Consider the following 16339-nt stretch of genomic DNA (forward strand, 5'->3'; position numbering starts at 1 on the left):
GCCTTCCTTACCCATGAACCTGAAACACCCGGGAATTCAAGGGAAACACTGGGAGGATCCCTGAGGTCCCCGCTCACCGCACACAGGACCATGGGGACCGGGGTTATCTATCAGGTTGGTTCCATCCAGCACCCCTCCCAGAGAGAAGCCAACCACAGGGGAACCAGAGACAGCTAAACCAGCTAGGCCCGTCCATTCCCAAGTGCCTCTGAAATGCCTCCACCCTCTGCCCAAGGGCAGATGCTCAGACAGGCTGGAGGAGGGGCGTGGAGGAAGCCTTGTGGCCCCTGAGTGGCTGCTGGCCTTCTGAACCAGGGAGCGGTCCAAAGTGTGACCACAAGGAAGCCAGCAACTCTGTGTGAGCTGCCCTGAGTCATTGAGCAGGGCTTGGGTGGGCAGAGCTGACCAGCACCCACGCCCTTTCAGACTCCTCCATTTATGAACTAGACACAGGTACAAACGACAGATCTCTGCTTGTTCAGGCCCACCCACCAAAGGGCTCTACCCCCTCCTTGACGCTGGAGACACAAAAATGAACAGGGCCTGGGTGAGGTCATATAAATCCACAAACAATCCTAAAACAAGGCAGAGACATCTCGGTGTCATTGGTGACCAACAGGCAGAAGGGGACGGGATTCAGAGGGTGACCAGATCCGGTCCCTATAAAACACTTAGCACACAGCCTGCAGGAGAAGGTGCGGTCCATAAACACCAGCTGGTTGTATGGTTGTTATGTTAACTGCTTGTCCTATGTGCTCATGAGGCTGAACTCTGGAAAACCACTGGTGGTTCCTGGCCTTCCGGAGTAGGAGGAGCCTTTCTGAGCATTGACAGAAAACTATGGACTTTGCATGATGGTTAGTATGTGTGCTTTTGTTCACTGAGAAAAATGCACAAGGACAAAAGCCTATACATTTAAAAACTCTTCTAAAGATGTGTGGATTTTATTAATCACAACAGCATGTGCCCATCTTTAAAAATCATACCTCAGATCAATGTGATATGTAGGATCTATTCAGATTATAAACGTGAAGACTGGCCACTCTGTACAACCCACAGGCTAGGAAGAGCTGCTTCCTACCACCAAGGGGGGCTTGACAGACCTCTAAAGTCCGATTGTGACCTGAGACCTCCCCCATTCACAGGAGCCCCCTGCTCAGTCACTCTCTTGCCCTCCCTCCAGCACTGCCAGCCACCCAGACTAGCCCAGGTAGAGATGGGCCTCTGACCAGTCACCCTCTCGGGGCCTCCCTCCCCCACAGATTCCAGCAGGATGAACGGTCAAAGCAGGGGCCCTGCTGGTGATTCTGGGGAACCTGGAGTGGTCAGCAGAGCAGACAGGGGAAGACAGGGGCTCTGGCGAGTTTCTGGAAACAGAGACGGGGAGGAGACCTCCTGACATGGCTTTAAAGCAAGGTTCAGGGTCACCACTGAGGCCTCCTCCACTTAGGGAAGGGGATGGAGTGGGTCAGTGCTCCCACATCCTGCGTGTCTGACTTAGTGGGTGGGGGAGGCTGAGGGACGGCAGATGGAGTAGAGACTATAGCACTCACATCTCCAGGACCAACAATTCTCCCTAAACAACAGAGTTTCTCAACACTTTAATTCATAGTTTAGCCCATACACCAACAGTGTTTTCTCCTTATCTGGGTCAATTCTAAAATCTGGCTACTGAGCATCACTCTGGCCCTGTCTTTCATGCTTGATTTAACCCTCGATTTAACCACCTGATGGGGCAGGAAATTGAGGCTGAGGGAGATTAAGTAATGTGTTCAAAGCCCCTCAGTAGAGAAGTATGTGACACCCAGGCATATACAAAATGCATAGAGTTCCTGGTCACCCAGCACATACGAGGCAGGAGAAGAGGACAGGAAGTTGCAGCTACAGAAGGAACTATGTGCTCAGGGTTACTGTAGCCCCTCTCTGGCAGTGTAGCCCCACAGGGACAATCTATTCTAGAGCTGGTGGTCGTGACTGCTGAGGTTTTAAGGGACATTCCCTAATAAGCCTCTGTTGAGTCACCAGCACCCTGGTTCAATATGTGTTGAACACATTCCCCTCAAAGCCATATGTTGACACCCTAGCCCTAGCACCTCAGGATGGAACTGTGTGTTAGGGCCTTTGAAGAGCTGATTAAGGCAAAATGAAACTGATGGGGTAGGTCCTAACCCAATTTGAATGGTGTCCTTATAAGAAAAGGAGCCCGGGACACAGATGCAAAGAATGCCCGCACACAGACAGACAGTGAGAGGCCAGCTGCCTGCAAGCCAAGAAGGAAGGAGTCAGAGTACTCCAACCCCGCTGGCACCTAGATCTTGGGGTTCCAGCCTCCAAAACTGTGAGGTGATAACTTTCTGTGGTTTAACCCCCCAGCATGTGGTACCTTGTGTGGCAGACCCAACAGACTGATACCCATGTCTTACCTTAGAGATTCCTGAAAAATGAGAAGTGGAGACTGGGACTTGTGTGCAGGGAGTTTATTTTGGAAAGTGGCCCTAGGGGACAGCCATGGGGGCCTGAGATGAGTGAAACAGGGAAAGTCAATCCTAGGGTAGGTTATGAACTGATCAGGGTGCAACTCAAATCTGCTGGGCGTCTCTGAGGAGCTGAGCACCTCTTACCGGCAGCTCCCCTTCCCACCACCAGTGCTGCTCACCCACCTCCTTGCTCCTCCATGAGGCCCACCTGATTGAGTCAGAGAGGCTCTGGACAGGGGCTGGCTGCTCACACCTGTACCCGGCTGGTGGCTGGCACAACAGCTGGGGTTAAAATTAAGGGCCCAGAGGATCTCTAGGGTGGAGCACAGATGTGCTCCATACAACCTGAGGCCCATGACCAAGGACAAGGACACTGTTGCCTTCCAGCAGCAGCATCACGGGCAGCCCAGAGTTTTCAGAGAGGCCCCCAGGGACCCCAGGGACAGGCCAGAGGTAGGAGATGGGTAGCTCAGCCTCCAGGGTGAAATTCTGCAGCTTCTAGAGGCAGAGGGCTTAATGCACCCTGGTCTTCAAAATACTCAGGGAAAGAAATTCCCTTGACTTTCCCACCAAGAACATCCCTGAGGCTAAAATCCTCCAAGGTGGGAAGTATATAACTGACTGGAGTTCTTCTTCCTGCAAGACTTTCAGTGGAAGTAAACATGTGCATCCTTGCTGCAGCTCTTTCTAGTTGCCAGCATCCCCTGAAGGTATTTTCTCTCTAGGAGGACTGTTAGGGCCCTTTTTTCTTCAGACTGGAAAGCTTTGATAAAATGAATGGATACTGCCATCATGGGTGCACAGGGATTTCACCTAGAGGATGACATTTCGCTGTCACAGTGAGAAGGGCTCTGGAAGCAACTTTGTCCAGTCCCCTCATTTCACAGAAGGGGCAACGGAAGGAGTGAAGTGACTTGTCCAAGAACACAGCTGGCTGCGACATGGCGTGGATTACAGCCATCATTTCAAAGTAACTTTTCATTTGTATCATAAAACTGCTGGTGCACTGGGAAGACCCAGAGGAATCGGGTGGAGAGGGAGGTGGGAGGGGGGATCGGGATGGGGAATACATGTAAATCCATGGCTGATTCATGTCAATGTATGATAAAAACCACTACAATATTGTAAAGTAACTAGCCTCCAACTAAAAAAAAAAAAAAAAAAAAAAAAACTGCTACACCACCACAATGCCCAAATGCCTCCTTCAACATCCACTGTCATCCTCACTATGGAAATCGCCTCTCCTCTTTGGCCCAAAAGGTTAAGCAGTGAATGCAAAGGCTTACACTATCACAATTACTGCTCAAGGCCTTCAACCCAGGGCTCCCCTAACAGATGCAAATTTCCACTCCAGGCCCTTTGTGCTGGCCTGCTTACTCCCCTCCCCACAATCTGGGGCTACTGCCTCTTTGAATGTAATTTGCATAGATTTGCATAATAGACTTTGCAGGCTCTAATTCCAAATATGTAGGCGAGACTATAACTAAAATCCTACTTGATGTGTTTTAAATGTAGAACCGATTTTTAAAGGATGCCAGAATAAGGACAAGTGTAGGGGGTGGGAACCAAAGATTGATGGGTGCTCAGATGTGGCAGGAAGGCCTCCTCCTCCCTGCAATTCCAGTGCCCAGTGATCCCAGGACCCAAGGGAAGGAAAGGCCTTCCTCCTTCCGTTTATTTGGTTGGCTGCCAACAGCCCATATTGGGCATGATATTTGCATCTGGTAAATGCAAGGAGGGAATTGGTGAAGAGAGAAATGACTAATCTGTGCTGAATGCTTCCTGCATGCCACGTGCCATTTGAAGGGCTGAGCCTGTTCCTGACACATTTAATCTTCATAATAACCTGATGAGGCAGGTACTATCATTAGCTCCCCTTTGCAGCTGATGAAAAGCAGCACAGAGAGGCACAGGAAGCTGCCTCCTTCCACACAGCCTGAGACAGTGAGCTGTGATTTGAACCTGGCAGCCTGGCCCCAGAGTCCACACACTCAACCATGTTCACTCACCATTCCACTCTGCATATTCAAAAGCAATGGTTCAAAATCTTTTGGGAGTTGATTTTCTATTACTGATTCTTTGACCTTTCTTTCCTCTTGCTTGTTTTCTTCTAGCTCCATTTCAGGGCTCTGCATTAACATTTAGGTTTTTAACAAGTTAGTTAACTTTATTTTGCAATTTAGCTTCTGCATCTGATGTTTCAACAACAACAAAAAAAGAGAATCCATGCACACCAAGTTTGACCATCATGAAGTCTGTTTTCTACATGGGCAGTAACATACCATCTTGCCAGGAAACAGGCTCTTCTCATTTCAAGACTATTGTCTTTTAATTGGAAGGGGCGCTAGGGCTCCCTGGTATCTAACTCCTTCACTGACAGATGAGAAGGCTGAGGCTCAATGAAGTGGAATCTTCACTCTGGGCCACATACTATGATGCACCAGCCCACAGGGCTCTCTTCACATCACTGTGGGCCTGGTATTCTAGTGCTCCCTCCTCTGGACTTCTTTTAAAAACAAAATCCTTTTGTTTTAAAGATTAAAAAGCTTGTCATTCCTAAGAGCATGGTTTCTGTCCATGCTCAGAAATAACTGTGCATCACTGACTTTAGGGTGAGCTGGGTGACTGCTCTTAAGAGGTACTCATGCCTGTGACCTTGGGCTTCTTTATGAAAGGCAGATCTTTCTTTTTCATAAAGACAAAAAGGAGTTTAGGGTATGTATCTTTGCTGCTACTCCCTTCTCAGGCAGCCACTTTCCAAATGTTCCCTCCTATCAAGTCCTGCTGGTGACATGCTTCAGGTCACAGAACTTAAAGCACAGAGGGTTCTGCTTAGTTCTGAGAGACACCTGAGGCCATCACCTGGTGAGTTCCAGAAATGTCTGGCGACCACTGATTCAACAGTTGCACTGATCAGATCCATGACTCCACTGAGAATTATTGCTCAGAGTACAATCTCTAGAACACATGTAAGCAAGAAAACAACAGGAGGTGGGCCTGGGTGACCCAGACACTCCTATGGTCTCCAGCTAGCATGAATTCACTTCATGCTGCAACTCTGAAGCTGACAGATCACAGCTTTCTATAAAAAACATGTGTACTCACATGTGAGTACACACACACACAAGCTCCTCTCCTGGTAGTAGGAAATAAGGAAGAATGACAAATGTGAGAATTCCAATCATCTCCATGGTAATAAACAGTTAAGTCATTCAGCTGAAGTCAAAATGGCCATCATGTAGCAGTGTCAGGATTTAAACACAGTTTCTCTGATCCTGGCTGCTTGAGACCCTAGGTACTGAGAAAGTTTTAATCCGGGAAAATGTCCTATGCTTTATGAAGACAGGCAGGAGCTATGATGACCATACCTAAAAAACAAAAATTTACCCCCAAGCAGAAACACTTGGCAACCACACCACCTTTTATCTTCAGCTTTTGCTTCTCTGCCTTAATCACTCGGTTCATTTGGGGACAAGCATTTTCCAACTAGAACTCCTCTTGGGTCTTGAAGCCATTGTTAGAAGCCCCTCCTGTGTGCCTGTAACCACCATTCCTACCCCTGATCCAGGCCTCATCTCTCTAAATGGAAATGCCCAGTGTCCTGTTTTAAATGCACACTGTCTGAACTCTAAGCTGCCAGAGGGCAGAGACTGTGTCTGCATCCATGATATTTCCCCATATCTAGTCCAGTACCTTAGCCACAACAAATCTTTGCTGAAGAATAAGAAACTCTCCTAAATATCCAAAATATAAGAACTCATACAACTCAATTAGCAAAAAACTCCAAATAATCTGATAAAAAAAATGCTTGGAGGGTCTGAATAGACATTTTTCCAAAGGAAAACATTCAGATGGCCAACAGGTACGTGAAAAGGCACTCAGTATCACTAATTATCAGAGAAATGCAAATCAAAATCACAATAAACAAACAAATGAAATATCTCTTCACACCCATTAGAATGACTATAATCAAAAGGATAAGAGATAACAAGTGTTGTGAGGATGTGGAAAAAAGGCAATCTTTGTGCACTGTTGGTGGGGATGTAAACTGGTATAGCCAACATGGAAAATAGGATGGAGTTTTCTCAAAATATTAAAATAGAACTAATATATTATCTAGCAATTCCACTTCTGAGTACACATCTGAAGGAAACAAAAATCACTATCTTGAAGAGATATTTGCACCTCCAAGCTCACTGCAGGATTATGTACAATAACCAAGACATGGAAACAACCGAAGTGTCTACTGATGCATGAATGGATAAAGGAAATGTGGTATTATACACACACACACACACACACACACACACACACACACAAGATTACTCAGCCACAAAAAGAAGTAAATGCTGCTATTTGCAATAACATGGATGGACCTTGAGGGCATTATGCTAACCGAAATAAGTCAGACAGAGAAAGATCAGTACCATATGATCTCACTTATGTGTGGAATCTAAAATAAAAATCAGGGCTTTCCTGGTGGCTCAGTGGTAAAGAATCTGCCTGCCAATGCAGGAGACACAGGTTTGATCCCTGGTCCAGGAAAATCCCACATGCAGCTACGCCTTTGTGCTACAACTATTGAGTCTATGCTCTAGAACCTGGGAGCCATAATTACTGAGCCCACACATCGCAACTAGAGAGTAGCCCCTGCTCACTGCAAACTAGGGAAAAGCCTGTTCATTGGGAAGACTCAGATGGATTGGGTAGAGAGGGAGGTGGGAGGGGGGATCGGGATGGGGAATACATGTAAATCCATGGCTGATTCATGTCAATGTATGACAAAACCCACTACAATGTTGTAAAGTAATTAGCCTCCAACTAATAAAAATAAATGGATAAAAAAAAAAGCCTGTTCATCAATGCAGACCCAGCACAGCCAAAAATAAATAACTAAATAAAATTATAATAAAATAAAAATCAAACTCAGAAATACAGAACACACTGGTGGTTACCATAGGTGGGGAACAGAGCACAGGGGAAATGGGGTAAGGTAGTCAAAATTCCAGTTATAATAAATAAATTTTGGGTGTAACGTATAGCATAGTGTCTATAGTTCATAATCCCTGGAGAAGGGAATGGCTACTCACTCCAGTATTCTTTCCTGGAAAATCTCACAGACAGAGGAGGCTGGTGGGCTACAGTACCTATTGTGCATTTGAAAGTTGCTAAGAGAGTAAATCTTAGATGTTCAGTACAGTTCAGTAGCTCAGCTGTGTCCGACTATTTGTGACCCCATGGACTGCAGCATGCCAGCCTTCCTGTTCATCACCAACTTCCGGAGCTTTCTCAAACTCATGTCCATCACCTTGGTGATGCCATCCAACCATCTCATTCTCTGTTGTCCCCTTCTCCTCCTGCCTTCAGTCTTTCCCAGCATCAGGGTCTTTCCCAATGAGTCAATTCTTTGCATTAGGTGCCCAAAGTATTGGAGTTTCAGCTTCAGCATCAGTCCTTCCAATGAATATTCAGGACTGATTTCTTTTAGGAATGGCTGGTTGGATCTCCATGCAGTCCAAGACACTCCCAAGAGTCTTCTCCAACACCACAGTTCAAAAGCATCAATTCTTCGGCGCTCAGCTTTCTTTATAGTCCAACTCTCACATCCATACATGACTACGGGAAAAACCATAGCTTTGACTAGATGGACCTTTGTTAATAAAGTAATGTCTCTGCTTTTTAATATGCTGTCTAGGTTGGTCATAGCTTCTCTTCCAAGGAGCAAGCATCTTTTAATTTCATGGCTGCAGTAACCATCTGCAGTGATTTTGGAGCCCCCAAAAATAAAGTCAGCCACTCTTTCCACTGTTTCCCCATCTATTTGCCATGAAGTGATGGAACTGGATGCCATGATCTTAGTTTTCCGAATGTTGAGTTTTAAGCCAACGTTTTCACTCTCCTCTTTCACTTTCATCAAGAGACTCTTTAGTTCTTCGCTTTCTGCCATAAGGGTGGTGTCAATGGCATATCTGAGGTTATTGATATTTCTCCCAGCAATCTTTATTCCAGCTTGTGCTTCATCCAGCTTGGCATTTCACATGATGTACTCTGCATATAAGTTAAATAAGCAGGGTGACAGTATACAGCTTTGATGTATTCCTTTCCCGATTTGGAATGAGTCTGTTGTTCCATGTCCGGTTCTAACTGCTGTTTCTTGACTTGCCTACAGTTTTCTCAGGAGGCAGGTCAGGTGGTCTGGTATTCCCATCTCTTTAAGAATTTTCCAGTTTGTTGTGATCTACACAGTCAAAAGCTTTGGTGTAGTCAATAAAGCAAAAGAAGATGTTTTTATGGAACTTTCTTGCTTTTTTGATGATCCAATGGATGTTCGCCATTTGATGTCTGGTACCCTTGCTTTTTCTAAATCCAGCTTGAATATCTGGAATTTCTTGGTTCATGTACTGTTGAAGCCTGGCTTGGAGAATTTTCAGCATTTCTTTGCTAGTGTGTGAGATGAGTGCAATTGTGTGGTAGTTTGTACATTCTTTGGCATTGCCTTTCTTTGGAATTGGAATGAAAACTGATCTTTTCCAGTCCTGTTGCCACTGCTGAGTTTTCCAGATGTGCTGGCATATTGAGTGCACTTTCACAGTATCATCTTTTAGGATTTGAAATAGCTCAACTGGAATTCTATCGCCTCCTTTAGCTTTGTTCTTAGTGATGTGTCCTAAGGCCCACTTGACTTCACATTCTAGAATGTCTGGCTCTAGGTTAGTGATCATACCATCGTGGTTATCTGGGTCAAGAAGATCTTTTTTGTATAGTTCTTCTGTGTATTCTTGCCACCTCTTCTTATTGTCTTCTGCTTCTGTTAGGTCCATACCACTTCTGTCCTTTATTGTGGTCATCTTTGCAAGAAGTGTTCCCTTGGTATCTGTAATTTTCTTGAAGAGATCTCTAGTCTTTCCCATTCTATTGTTTTCCTCTATTTCTCTGCATTGATCACTGAGGAAGGCTTTCTTATTTCTTCTTGCTATTCTTTGGAACTCTGCATTCAAATGGGCATATCTTTCCTTTTCTCCTTTGCCTTTATCATCTCTTCTTTTCTCAGCTATTTGTAAGGCCTCCTGAGACAACCATTTTGCCTTTTCTTGGGGACGGTCTTGATCCCTTGAATCTGTCTGTCACTGCCACTGTATAATCATAAGGGATTTGATTTATTGATGCTTTTGAACTGTGGTGTTGGAGAAGACTCTTGAGAGTCCCATGGACTGCAAGGAGATCCAACCAGTCCATCCTAAAGGAGATTAGTCCTGGATATTCATTGGAAGGACTGATGTTGAAGCTGAAACTCCAATTCTTTGGCCACCTGATGTGAAGAGCTGACTTACTGGAAAAGACCCTGATGCTGGGAAAGATTGAAGGCAGGAGGAAAAGGGGACGACAGAGGATGAGATGGTTGGATGGCATTACCAACTCTATGGACATGGGTTTGGGTAAACTCCAGGAGTTGGTGATGGACAGGGAGGCCTGGTGTGCTGCGGTTCATGGGGTCACAAAGAGTCGGACACAACCGAGTGACTGAACTGATACCTGAATGATCTAGTGGTTTTCCCTACTTTTTCAATTTAAGTCTGAATTTTGCAATAAGGAGTTCATGATCTAAGCCACAGTCAGCTCCTGGTCTTGTTTTTGCTGTCTGTATAAAGCTTCTTCATCTTTGGCTGCAAAGAATATAATCAATCTGATTTCAGTGTTGACCATCTGGTGATGTCCATGTGTAGAGTCTTCTCTTGTGTTGCTGGAAGAGGATGTTTGCTATGACCAATGCGTTCTCTTGGCAAAACTTTGTTCACCTTTGACTTGCTTCATTTTGTACTCCAAGGCCAAATTTGCCTGTTACTCCAGTCAGCTCTTGACTTCCTACTTTTGCATCCCAGTCTCCTATAAGGATGAGGACATCTTTTTTGGGTGTTAGTTCTAGAAGGTCATGTAGGTCTTTCAAACCATTCAACTTCAGCTTCTTCAGCATTACTGGCCGGGGCATAGACTTGGATTACTGTAATATTGAATGGTTTGCCTTGGAAACGAACAGAGATCATTCTGTTGTTTTTGAGATTTCATCCAAGTACGACATTTTGGACTCTTTTGTTGACTGATGGCTAGTCCACTTCTTCTAAGGGATTCTTGCCCAAGTAGTAGATATAATGGTCATTTGAGTTAAATTCACCTATTCCAGTCCATTTTAGTTCACTGATTCCTAAAATGTCAATGTTCACTCTTGCCATCTCCTGTTTGACCACTTCTAATTTGCCTTGATTCATGGAGCTAACATTCCAGGTTCCTATGCAATATTGTTCTTTACAGTATTGGACTTTATTTCCACCACCTGTCACATCCACACTGGAGTGCTGTTTTTGCTTTGGCTCTGTCTCTTCATTCTTTCTGGAGTTATTTCTCCACTCTTCTCCAGTAGCATATTGGGCACCTACCGACCTAGAGAGTTCATCTTTCAGTGTCATACCTTTTTGCTTTTCATACTGTTCATAGGGTTCTCATTGCAAGAATACTGAAGTGGATTGCCATTCCCTTCTCCAGTGAACTACATTTTGTCAGAACCCTCTGCCATCACCTGTCCATTTTGGGTGGCCCTATATTGCATGGCTCATAGTTTCATTGAGCTAGAAAAGGCTGTGGTCCATGTGATCAGTTCGGTTAGTGTTCTGTGGTTGTAGTTTGCATTCTTTCTGTCCTCTGATGGATAAGGATAAGAGGCTTATGGAAGCTTCCTGATGGGAGTCTGACTGATGGGGAAACTGGGTCTTGTTCTGATGGGCGGGGCCATGTTCAGTAAATCTTTAATCCAATTTTCTGTTGATGTGGATTATAAGTCACTTTACATGTGTACATTTTCATAAATGTTACATGTGTGCATTTCATAAATATACTCATCATGTAAAAAAAATTATGTGTTTTCACTCACTTTCTCTTTCAAGAGACTAAATCTTAAAAGTTCTCTTCATATAAAAAACTTGTAACTATGTGGGGTGACTGATGTTAACTAAACTTATTGCAGTAATCACTTCACAATATATTCACATATCAAATTATTATGAGGTAATACAATGTTATATGTCAATTATATTGAAATAAAACTGGGAAAAAAGAAAACTCTTCTAAATCAATCGCTAACCAGCTTTTATTTTCCAAAAATAACCACTGTAACACAGCCCAACCACCTTACTCTTCCTAAATGTAACTTCAGCACTCCTACTGAAAGGTGAAGTCTGTGTTCCATTCCCTGGAATCTGGGTGGGTTTGTGACTATGGCTGAAGTGATGCGACATGATTTCTGAGGCCAGGTCATAAAAGATGGTACTGCTTCCTCCAAGTCCTTACTCTTGGGTATTCTCTCAGAAGTCAGCCACCATGACGTAAGCAAGCCTGAGCAGTCCACGAAGGGGCCCATCTGGAAAGGGGCTGAGTCCCTGGCCTTCAGTTCCAGCTTGAACTTCTAGATGAAGTCAGCACCGACTGCCAGCCAGGGGAGTGGGCCATCCTCAACCCTATGTGGGCTACCCCAGCTGAGTCCAGATGGAGCAGAGACAAGTGATGCCCCAAACTAGATTTATGAGCAAAATGAATGATTAATGTTGAAGTTTTGAGGCAGTTTGTTAGGCAGTAATAGTAACTTGTATACTGTCTTTGTAGAAGTGAAATTAAAGTTCTTTCATTTTAAAACCCCTGGATTTAAACATCAGAGGTTTTAAGTGCTGGGGCTCAACAGGCTGAAAGTGTCTTGGGTCCCTTACTTTTGTTTCCTGCCCAGATACAAGCAAAGGGAAATAGCTCACTTCTGGGCTCCTTCTTCAGCATCATGATTTTTCTAATCTACAGTTACAATTCCCACCTGCCCCCGGAGAAGGGAATGACTACCCACTCCAGTATTCTTGCCTGGAGAATTTCATGGACAGAGAAGTCTGGCAGGCTACAGTCCATGCGATTGCAGAGTCAGACACGACTGAGTGACTAACACTTTAACTTAACATCAAAGAAAGGAAGGAACAAATGCGTACTAACAGGGGCATGAAGTTCCTGGCATCTAGGTACTTTGTGGACCAGGGCACGGATGGAATGAGGTGGAGGCTAGCATAACGTGACCACACATTGAAGAGATGAGTTCAAAGAGTATATGTAAGTATATATGGTGCCTACATATTGAAGACATATATGACCATTTGCTTCAAAGAGCTGTCATTCTGGAAGGGAAGAGAACCATCTGTGACAGGGGAACAAATCTACACATCAAAGATGTTTTCTCAAAGACTTTCTCCAAACAACAGGAGTCAAAACTAGAGGAATGAAAAGGTCAGCTCAGTTTCTAATAAAATAACAGGATCATTAATATTTAGGAAAATCTCGCTGACATCATGGGAAAGAACACAAATGCACCAGTCCAGACTACTTTGTACTCTCCTAAACCAAAAGCAAAAGACTCATAAAAATGTTCCATGCTTTACAGTAGAGAACCTGACAGACACTACCTCAGCCAGGTGATCAAGGTCATGGTCACAGTATGCACCCTGGACATGAAGATGGCACTTTACCTCTGTAGCTCTCATTTTCCAAACCTATATCCCCAGTCTAATGATGAGAAAAACATCTGAAAATCCCAAATGAGGGACATGCCACAAAATATCTGACCAGTACTCCTCACCAAGGTCATCAAAAACAAGGGAAGTCTGAGAAACTCACAGCCGAAAGGTGTCTAAGGAGACACGACAGCTAAATGTAAAGTGGAATCCTGGCTGGGTTCCTGGAACAGAAGAAGGACACTGGGGGAAAATGAAGGAGATGTGAGTAAAAGTTTGGACTTCAATTAATAATAATGTATCAATATTGACTCATTAATTGTGTACACAGATATACACCAGCATTGTAAGACACTGATTATAGTGGGAACTGGCTGCGGGCTATATAGAATCTCTCTGTTTTACTCTGCAATTTTTCTGTAAGTTCAAAACTATTCTGGGACTTCCCTGATGGTGCAGTGGATAAGAATCCATCAGCCAATGCAGGGGACATGGGTTTGATCCCTGGTCCAGGAAGATTCCATATACCTCAGAGCAACTAGGCCTGTGTACCACAACTACTAAGCCTGTGCTCTAGAGCCCATTCTCTGCAACAAGAGAAGCTATTTCAATGAGAAGCCTGAATACTGCAACAAAGAGTAGCCCCGGCTCACCGCAACTAGAGAAAAGCCTGCACACAGCAACGAAGAGCCAGTACAGCCAAAAATAAATAAATAAAAATTATGGAAAAAAAAAAAAAAAAGAAAAAAAAACCCAACAGAAACCCAAAACAAAAATCTAGCCTGACATTTTAAAAAAAGTTCCACGGAGGTAAGACAGCAGGGACATGTGAGAGTGTGTCCTGGAAGGAAAGTTAGCTGAAGGGAGGTTTGCAGGCAACTTTCCCAGAGCCTTGGTGTTAGATCATGTGTCCACAGACGCATTTTGGAGCCCACTTACAGAGGGGAGTGACTATTGTCACATCTATCTATCTATCTATCTATCTATCTATCTATCTATCTATCTATCTATCTATCTATCTATCTATCTATCTATCTATCTATCCATCCATCCCCTCTGCTTCTCACCATTTAAAGTCTTTTCATACAGAGTGTGGAGTTTGGAGGGGAAATGGTCAGGGAGACTAACAGCCTGAACACATAGTTTTTTTAACCTGTTCAAATTTCAACTGAGGGATTAGTTTATATACATGCTACATGTGTAATATAAACACTCTTGACCAAGGAAGCAGTCTGCATGGAAACCAAAGCTTATGTCTCATTACCATGGGGCTACATTGCCCTGCTGTCTAAACACGCAAACTGTATGAGGTATTGGATATGGTTATACAACCAATCAAAGTTTCTGCCCATATCCTTTTCCTGCTTGGATCCCTCTCCAAAAACCCAACCTCACTGTCACCTTGTCTTGACGAGATCATGGTTCCTCAATTTGTCCAGCTGGAATTGGTGGCTCCCTGTCCAGTACTCACAAGGCAATTTGCTCCCATTCATACATGGCCCTTTCCCCCACAGAACCCTTCAGCCGAGGGTGTCATGGGAGGGCAGGGATGGACCTGCGGTCAGTGGGATTTAGGCCCATCCTGGCTCTGGAAGGTCCTAATAGTGGGACCTTAGGCAGATGAGTTCAGCTTTGTTTTCCTTCTTGTACATAAGGAATATCATGCCTAACTTTAGTGTGCTTTCAGGGATGAGAACACGACACAGAGGCACAGAGGCCCCACTGAGGCCTGGATGCAACAGGTGAAAACTTTTGTTTTATCTTCTACTACATTTGGGTCAGTCCCCTAGGGCCATGAGCTTATTCAGTATCTTGAACCCTAGAACTTAGTTCACTGACTTGTACTAGGGGCACAATAATGTTTTCTGTAAAAGATGAGAGGGTAAAAGAAAACTTAGAGGATTCCAGTCATTTAAGGTATTTGCAGCCAAATGCTTGCCACAAATTATAGATGTTTATTTTGAAGACAATGTCAACAGAAGAAAACAGTAAACTATGTGAGTCCTGAGACATGGCATTATGGTTGTGTGTGTGTGTGTGTACATGCACACATATCTTGTTTTCACTTTGCTTATCTTAATGATTAACATTAATAGGTTCAAATGGACACACAACACATAAGACAGGAGGCAGAAGAAGGCTGAGATGCATGGAACAAGCTTCCTGCAGATTCTCCCGAGACCCCCTCCCACTGCTGCACCCACCACTGCTAGTTCTGTTCCTCATCCCCTAAGCAAATCAGCCTTCATGCCTTTCCAAAGTTCTAACCGGTGATATCTTTTTGCCTTTTCATACTGTTCATGGGGTTCTCAAGGCAAGAATACTGAAATGGTTTGCAATTCCCTTCTTCAGGGCCACGTTTTGTCAGAACTCTCCCCAATGATCCGTCCGTCTTGCTTGGCTCATAGTTTCACTGAGTTAGACAAGGCTGTGGTCCATGTGAATAGCTTGATTAGTTTTCTGTGACTGTGGTTTACATTCTGTCAGCCCTCTGACAGATAAGGATAAGAGGCTTATGGTAGCTTCCTGATGGGAGAAACAGACTGTGGGGAAAACTGGGTCTTACTCTGATGGGTGGGGCCATGCTCAGTAAATCTTTAATCCAATTTAGGGCTATGCTCCCTCCCTGTTGTTTGACCTGAGGCCAAACTATGGTGGAGGTAATGAAGATAATGGCAACCTCCTTTAAAAGGTTCCATGCACGCACTGCCACACTCAGCGCCTCTGACCCTGCAGCAGGCCACCACCGACCCATGCCTCTGCTGGAGACTCCTGGACACTCACAGGCAAGTCTGGGTCAGTCTCTTGTGGGGTCACTGCTCCTTCCTCCTGGGTCCTGGTGTGCACAAGGTTTTGTTTGTGCCCTCCAAGAGTCTGTTTCCCCAGTCCTGTGGAAGCTCTGTAATAACATCCCACTGGCCTCCAAAGTCAAATTCTCTGGGGATTCTCAGTCCCTTTGCCAGACCCCCATGTTGGGAAATCTGTTGTGGGTCCTAGAACTTTCTTTGTGTGGGAGAACTTTCTTTGGACTCTGTGGGAGAAGGTGAGGGTGGGATGATTTGAGAGAATAGCATTGAAACATGTATATTACCATATGTGAAATAGATCACCAGTCCAAGTTCGATGCATGAAACAGGGCACTCAAAGTGGGTGCACTGGGACAACCCAAAGTGATGGGATGGGGAGGGAGGTGGGAGGGGGGTTTGGGATGGGGTACACATGTACACCTGTGGCTGATTCATGTCAATGTATGTGTGAGAATTTCTTTAGTATAATTGTTCTGCAGTTTGTGGGTTATCTGCTTGGCGGCTCTATGATGGGGTTAATGGC

The 16339-nt window shown here is 44.6% G+C and overlaps 1 protein-coding gene across 2 annotated transcripts in view; it reads right to left on the reverse strand.

Annotated features, from left to right (window-relative positions):
- The window catches only part of TMEM108 (transmembrane protein 108), a 411372-nt gene that overhangs the window by 16460 nt on the left and 378573 nt on the right, over nt 1-16339 (reverse strand). The gene's annotated exons all lie outside the window — the stretch shown is intronic.

Source organism: Cervus canadensis, chromosome 7, assembly GCF_019320065.1.
Source record: "Cervus canadensis isolate Bull #8, Minnesota chromosome 7, ASM1932006v1, whole genome shotgun sequence".
NCBI classification, from domain to species: domain Eukaryota; kingdom Metazoa; phylum Chordata; class Mammalia; order Artiodactyla; family Cervidae; genus Cervus; species Cervus canadensis.